The sequence below is a fragment of the Myotis brandtii genome, unplaced genomic scaffold, assembly GCF_000412655.1.
Source record: "Myotis brandtii unplaced genomic scaffold, ASM41265v1 scaffold206, whole genome shotgun sequence".
Lineage (NCBI taxonomy): Eukaryota > Metazoa > Chordata > Mammalia > Chiroptera > Vespertilionidae > Myotis > Myotis brandtii.
Window position 1 is genome coordinate 768,896 of NW_005357691.1, and position 7,707 is coordinate 776,602.

Sequence of the window (7,707 nt, forward strand, 5' to 3'; positions counted from 1 at the left end):
TCCTGCTTGGCCTGTACTGGGGATTGAGCCCAAAACCCGGGTATGTGCCCTGACCGGGAATCAAACCATGACCTCTTGGTTCATAGGTCAATGCTCAACCACTGAGCAACACCAGCTGGGCTGGATTACACTTAATTCTAAATTCTTTCACATCCATGGTCTTATGCAAAGTTTCCAATAACCCTGGGATTGGCGTTATTATCTTCACATAGTACATGTGGATACTGAGAGTCAGAGTTGATAAATGGCCTGCCAAGATCTCATAGCCAGGAGTAGTGCCAATGCTGAAGACATGTCTGACCTCAGAGCTCTTTTCTCTCTAACACAGTAGTTCTCAACCTTGGCTGCACATTAGAATCACCTGGAAATCTTTTTGAAATTCTGATTTCTGGGCCTCATCCTCCGGAAATTCTGTTTCTTTGTTATGGGTTGAGGCCACAACATTAGTAACAAAGAAACAGAATTTCCGGAGGATAAGGCCCAGAAATCAGGATTTTAAAAAGATTCCCAGGTGATTCTAATGTGCAGCCAAGGTTGAGAACCACTGCGTCTAACATAATACTTATCAACATCAGAATGACTCTTAGATATTTTTTCTTCCATCTACTATATATTTTTTGACCACAGCTCTTGTGTGCATGAATCGACTTGGGTAGTAATACAGTAATTCTGTCTCAAGAACAGTTTTTCCAGTGTGTTACATGTTTCCTAGATTAGTTTAAAGAATAAAAAATTACCCAGTACATTTTCTCTCAAAAGTTATTTACCTTCAAGCCCAGCTGGCATGTCTCAGTGGTTTAGCATCGACCTATGAACCAGGAGGTCAGGGTTCTATTCCTGGTCAGGGCACATGCCTGGGTTGCAGGCTCAATCCCCATAGGGGGCGTACATGAGACAACCAATCAATGATTCTCATCATTGATGTCTCTCTCTCACTCTCTCTCTCTCTTTTTCTCTCTCTCTCTCTCCCCCACCCTTCCTTTGAAATAAATTAAAAAAAACATATATTTTAAAAAGCCATGCTCTGGTTGGGAAAATTCAGGGTGGAGACTGATTCTAGCACTTGTTACACATAATTTATATAGATGTGTGCTTATCTTGTCTCACTCTAGAAAGACTCATCTGTATTAGAAGACAACATGTACCATCAGTATTGAACTCTTAATATGCTATTTAGGGAAAAGAAGTGATTCCATAAAGACTGGCATCTTATGTAGCCCGGGTAATCTGATAACACTTTCCTACAGATCACTCAGTCTAGAAGCTCTTGCATAAAGCTGAAAGCAGTAATCAATTTTTCCACTTTAATAAACAGGAAAGAAAAGGTCTTTCATCTCTGAGAGATCCTTCATATACATAGGTAAATCCCTGCCCAGATCAACTCCAACTTAAAATCCAAGATTTATTTAGCCCTGGCCGGCTTGGCTCAGTGGATAGAGCATCGGCCTGCAGACTGAAGTGTCTCAGGTTCGATTCCTGTCACAGGGGACATGCCCAGGTTGTGGGCTCTATCCCCAGTGGGGATCATGCAGGAGGCAGCCGATCAATGATTCTCTCTCACCATTGATGTTTCTATATCTCTCTCCCTCTCCCTTTCTAAAATCAATAAAAATGTATTTAAAAAAATAAAATCCAAGATTTAGATTTCTGGCTTTATATCCATCCTTTATTTCCCTTTCCCAACTCACTTCCAAAAAGCTAACCTGAAAAGCATTTCTTTGAGCCACTTGGGCATTTTACTCTTGCAATGAAAAGTGCACACAAGATGTGTGCCACCTTTCACACACAAAGGCTGGCCCCTGTGTGCTTGCATGGCTTCATCCACACACCTAGTTGATAATCCTGTGAGAGTCTAGTTGAAGGGGGATGTGAAATTAACAGTTGATCAAGGTTTTAAAATTGAAAATGATCAAGGTTTGAAACAGGAAGGTTGGGGCCCAATCGGGTCAGAGCACATAAACCTCATTTACATCTTTCTTGAGAAACTGACAAGTGGATTGATAGACTGAGTCACCATCTGCAGGACCCCTCCCTCACACTCCTTACCACCACCTCCTAACCCCCCAAGCCCACCATTTCTGAACTTTACAGTCTGGAAGAATGAGGATTGCTTTATATGGGCTGATTCACATGCTTGAAGAATTCCTGTCCTGAAAAAGAGAGAAAAAAAAGGTGACAATTTTCCTTTTCTGGTAGCAAAGACTGTCTTTAGCATTCCAAATAAAATGTTTGCAGATCCAATTGAGACCTGTGTTTAAGCATTTCCATTCTAAAAATCAGTATGACTGAAAATAAAATCATTCCTCCACAAAAATGCTAACTAGAATATAATAGTTATTTTTCTGCCATATAAACAATAACCTCTGCCCTTTTCATCATTGTTTCCCTGGCTTGACAGAATTGAAAATTTTTGCCAAACATTTGTATTTTCAAAATGTGAAGCAATAATGCAATGGTCTATTTAAATTCCTTTAATGTGTAAGATTTTAAAATAGCATGCTGTTGAATTTTTATAGACTAGTGGTGATTATAGAAATGAACTGGGCTATATAGCATTTTCATAAGGATTGCAGTTTTATCACCATTTCTTTGCAAATTTAAGACAAATTAGGCCTCAAAGATCTTCTCAACGATGTTTTGTTATTTTTTTCTTCATTTTAATGATTCTGCATGCTTGGAGTCAAGTTGAGACTATTTGGAGTAGTTACAGTTACTTTTTAGGTGAAAACTGACCCTCCACTTATTTTTCAAAATGAGCAGTGTTTTCTTAATGCTACTGAAAATCTGAACTGAGAGTTAGGACACCTGAGTTCCAGTCCTGGCTCTGACGAGCTAGCTGTGTCATCTTGAATGCGACACACACACACACACACACACACACACACACACACACACACTTTATCTGTAATATGAGATGATCCCTAACATCATTACCAGCTCTAATAGCCTATATTTTGAATTAATATAGTAGTTATGACAAGACCTATCAGCAGTTGCCATACTGGGGCTAAATGAAGAGGACAGGGTCTGGACAACTGACGAATAGGACAAACTGGCAGCCAAGGATCTGCCAATCAGCAGCAAGGAGTGCAGTTAGTCACGTGACTTCATCTATTAGTAGTACCTTAGGATCTGCTTAGGCCCTGCTCTATGTGGAGAGGCTCCAGCCAGTGACTCAGCATTATAAGTGTACTAAGGCCTAGCCATTTCTGCCCAACATGGTACTCCTCTAATGGGCAATATTTGATCCAGATTTCATGTTGAATTGTTTGAGACTTTGTCAGATTTGCATCATGGTTTGAGTTTTTTCCCCCTGCTCAATTCTGCTTCCTCCCCATTTTATCTTTCATAGGTGTTACCCACCAAGCTTCCATACCTCTCATACCCCTAATGCTCAGTGCTTGCTTCCTGGAGGACCCAGCTGACAAACATATAGCAGTATTTTAAGGGCAGACACAAAAGAAAATCTCAAGGTTCATGGAATAGATGGTAATTAGACTAGTCCCGCTGAAGTGGAGCATTCAGGTCAATAAGCAGTTGAAAATCAAGCTGGAATAAAAAGATAATCAAGCTGAAAAGATAGGTTGGGGAGTCAGATTAGTGAGGTTAATTGACAATGTCACACGGACGTATAGTTAAGGTTGGTGCCAGATTGGAGCCCCAGGTCATCCCAGCCACATCTTAAATCACTTACCAGGCCAGCAATTGACTGTCTACATAAACAGAAGATGGCTACTTCTGCAGCCTATGTGATGTACCTATATCAATGATTCCCCAAAGGCCCCCTGGATGCATCATTATCAGATGGGGAGCTTGGTGAAAATGGATACTCCTCAGTTCTGCCCTAGGCTTACTGAATGGGAGTCTCTGAGGATAAGAAACACTATCCTCCACTTTTCTTTGGCTGGAACCACCATTTTCCAGTAATTCGCCAAAATAACTAACATAAAGAGAAAGAGGAGAGGCACCCACTATGTGTTCTCTAGGTCTTTTAGAAAACATGGACTTGTTCCTTTGGCCATATAAATGCAAATATACAAGAAAGGTGATATTGTGGATATCAAGGGAATGGGCACTGTTCAAAAAGGAATGCCCCACAAATGTTACCATGGCAAAACTGGAAGAGTCTACAATGTCATCCAGCATGCAGTGGGCATTGTGAATAAGCAAGTTAAGGGCAAGATTCTTGCCAAGAGAATTAATGTACGTATTGAGCATATTAAGCATTCTAAGAGCTGAAATAGCTTCCTGAAACGTGTGAAGGAAAATAATTAGAAAAAGAAGGAAGCCAAAGAGAAAGGTACCTGGGTGCAATTGAATAGTTAGCCTGCTCCACCCAGAGCAGCACACTGTGAAAACCAATGGAAAGAAGCCTGAGCTACTGGAACCCACTCCCTATGAATTCATGGCATTAAAAAATAAAAGACCTCTGTACTAATAAAAAAGAAAACGAAAGAAGCACCACCCCCACTGATCTTTCCTCACTTCCTCTAGAAATCTGCTGTACAACAATGTGAATATAATCAATATTACTGAACTGTACACTTAAAATGGTTAAGATGGTAAATTCAAAGTATGTGCTTTTTTCCACATTTGAAATAAATAAAACAACTCTTGGAAAGTTCTGGGAACTTTTAAACAAAGTCCAAGAAATTAAAAAAAAAAGAAAGTGGGAGAGAGGTGATGAACATATTATGTTCTTTGCTTCAACAGTGTAAGTTTGTTGTTTGCCCTTACACTTGTTGTCAATGCAGACCTAGAATCTTCAGATTGCAGACATGAATCTATTGTATTCATGACAAAATGCAGAATCAAGGCACGGAGCTCATAATAATAGTTGAGTGAAGTTTAATATTTCCTTGCACCTATAATCTACATATAGAACAATCAACAATGACCTGAGCCCTTAAAGAGCCTCTTAAAGAACCATTAACTTAAAAAATATTTACATGTCAGCTATATTTGGATACACCACTAGATGGTACAAAAACCTAGTTTTCTGGTCATGATTTGCTTGTTGTGAAGGCTATGAAAGAGTATTTAATTTGAAATACTCTGAATATGTCCTTTGTGAAGTTGGAAAGTGAAATACATTGAAATAACATCTGGAAAAAATAGCATTACATTCTTACTTTCTGTTAGTTTGCCTTCCAGCTTGCTAATGACAGAAAGGGTACTTTTGGGAAGACAATTGGGACACATTTTCAAAATTTCCCAACCTTTTGGCTGGGGTTTTGTGTCCCCCCAATCTAATAGAAATAGTGATATTTGCACTCTAACACGCTTAACCTCAATAGCTACTAGGATTATTGAAATTATGGTAGAAACATTTTCAATTCTAGGTCAGAAGAGCTTGGTATTTTAAGAGTATATTGTCTTTTTAAATTATTATTGAAAAGAGAAATGCTTTGCAGTTCCAAAAGGGGAAATAGCAGGATTCCATTTATATAAAGTTAAAAAAATAGGCAGAACAAATCTATGTTATAAAATGTCAGGGTTCTAAATGGAATAAAGCTTGAATTTTAAAATGAAACAAACAAACAAAAAACACCTACCATCTGGAAATAAAAACAAAACAAAAAACCACACACCTATATTAAACAAGTTGGTTAATAGGGGAAAGAATCAGAAATTATACATTTTCTGAAAAAATAATGGTAATGAAAACACTACATATCAGAATCTATGGGATACATTTAAATACTCAGAGGAAAATTCATAACCCTTAAAGCCTATATTTAAAAAAATACAAGAATTAATTTTTCGACTAAAAAATCTTGAAAAAACACACACAAGGTAAACTAAAAAAGAGTATAGGAAAGACCATAATACAGATAAAAACAAAAGTCAAGATTTCCTGAGGAGGAGAGTAAGTGGCTGAAAGGGGGCACAGAGGACGGGTACCTTGGGAGTACTAGTAATGTTCTGGGTGCTGATTACTCATGTGTTATCCCTTTCTGACAATTCACTGAGTGGCCACTTTAGATCTGTGCCATTTTCTATATGTGTGCTAAATTTCATTTACATTTTTATTTTTCAGAAAACATGGGGGGGAAAGCTCCTTGACTTTGATCTTGGTGATGATTTTTTGGATATGACACCAAGAAAGTACAGTCAACAAAAGCAAAATTAGACAAGTGGGACTATATCAAACTAAAAAGCTTCCACATAGAAAAGGAAACAATCAACAAAATGAAAAGGCAACCAGTGGCATGTGAGAAAATATTTGCAAACCATATACAGGCATACCGCGGAGATATTGTAGGTCTGGTTCCAGATTACCACAAAAAAGTGAATATCGTAATAAAGAGAGTGACAATTTTTTTCGTTTCCCAATGCATATAAGTTATGTTTACTCTATATTGTAGTCTATTAAGTGTGCAATAGCATTTACATACCTTAATTTAAAATAGTTTATTGCTAAAAAATGTTAACCATCATCTGAGCCTTTAGCAAGTTATAATATTTTTGATGGTGGAGGGTCTTGCCTCAATATTGATGGCTGCTGATTGATCAGGGTGGTGATTGTTGAAGTTGTGGTGGCTGTGGCAATTTCTTAAAGTAAGAGAACAATGAAATTTGCATTTCGATGGACTCTTCCTTTCACAAACTATTTCTCTGTAGCAGGTGATGCTGTTTGATACCATTTTACCCTCCATATTAGCAATAAGGCTGTTTCACTTTCTTATTGAAGGGGAAAATAAGACATTTGGAGAGATAGCTTCCTGAATCTGTGCCAGTAACCTGCCTTCTGCCTCCTGACGCACACTCTTGCTTGCCGATAAACTCCATTCTTATCAAGCTCCATTATCTGTGATGCCTGTCCTGCCTTGCAGAACCTGTTTCCTGGAATAGTCCCATTGTACAGAGGCCATGAACCATGAACCATATACAATCCCCAGAGGGGCTGGAACCAGTGCTGGCAGGCCTCTGGGTGTGGTCTCACTTCCCCCATCCCAACTCATGGGGGGCTGCAAAGCCCGAAAAGGGTCTGGAAGCCTGATCCATATTTGGGGGACAAAGGAACTTAAGGGTATAAAGGGAAAGCTTCGTCCATATTCATCACTCAGGATTTGGAGACTGACTCCCCTGAGTTACGGTGCTAGTGCAATCTGCAATAAAGGCTACTTTTCTGAATACCCGCTGAGTGCCTGGCTGATTAATTCTCCCGTGCTGCCTGGCAGCTTATTTGCAACATTAATTTGGTGCATTGGCTGGGAAAATATCAGTTGTGCTGCCCACTTAGGGCACCGCTGGTAAAGGCCGACAGCCAGTTCCATTCACTTGGGTCCTCCTGAAGACAGGAAAGGTGCACCTCCAGTGATTTGCTGGATTCCAGTATTCATTGGGCCCAGATGACCAAGACCCCCACTTGCACCCCAGTGGACTCCAAGGAGGACAGAAAAGCCCTTACTGGAACCAGACATCTGACCAGTGAGTTTTCCCCCAGGGGAACCAGTTCGAGTTCAGGCCTGTCTTTCGGGACAGAAAAAGTGGCTGATCACCACTTAGGCAAAATATTTGCCTCAGTTCAGGGACTTTCCATGGGTGGAAGTCAAAACTTAGACTGACTGGTGTGTGAATTTGAATGTAAGAGTCTGTGTGAAGCGAAAGCTACCTTGTGTTTGTCCTGTGTCTTGTTAACTGGAAGGGATTACACAGTGTAACTGGAAATATGGAAAGTAGTTCCTCCAAACCTACTGTTTT

General features: G+C 39.5%; 1 pseudogene; it reads left to right on the top strand.

Annotated features, from left to right (window-relative positions):
• Positions 1 to 3,927: 3,927 nt before the first annotated feature.
• Positions 3,928 to 4,438, top strand: LOC102259200 (annotated as a pseudogene).
• The last annotated feature ends 3,269 nt before the right edge of the window (positions 4,439 to 7,707 follow it).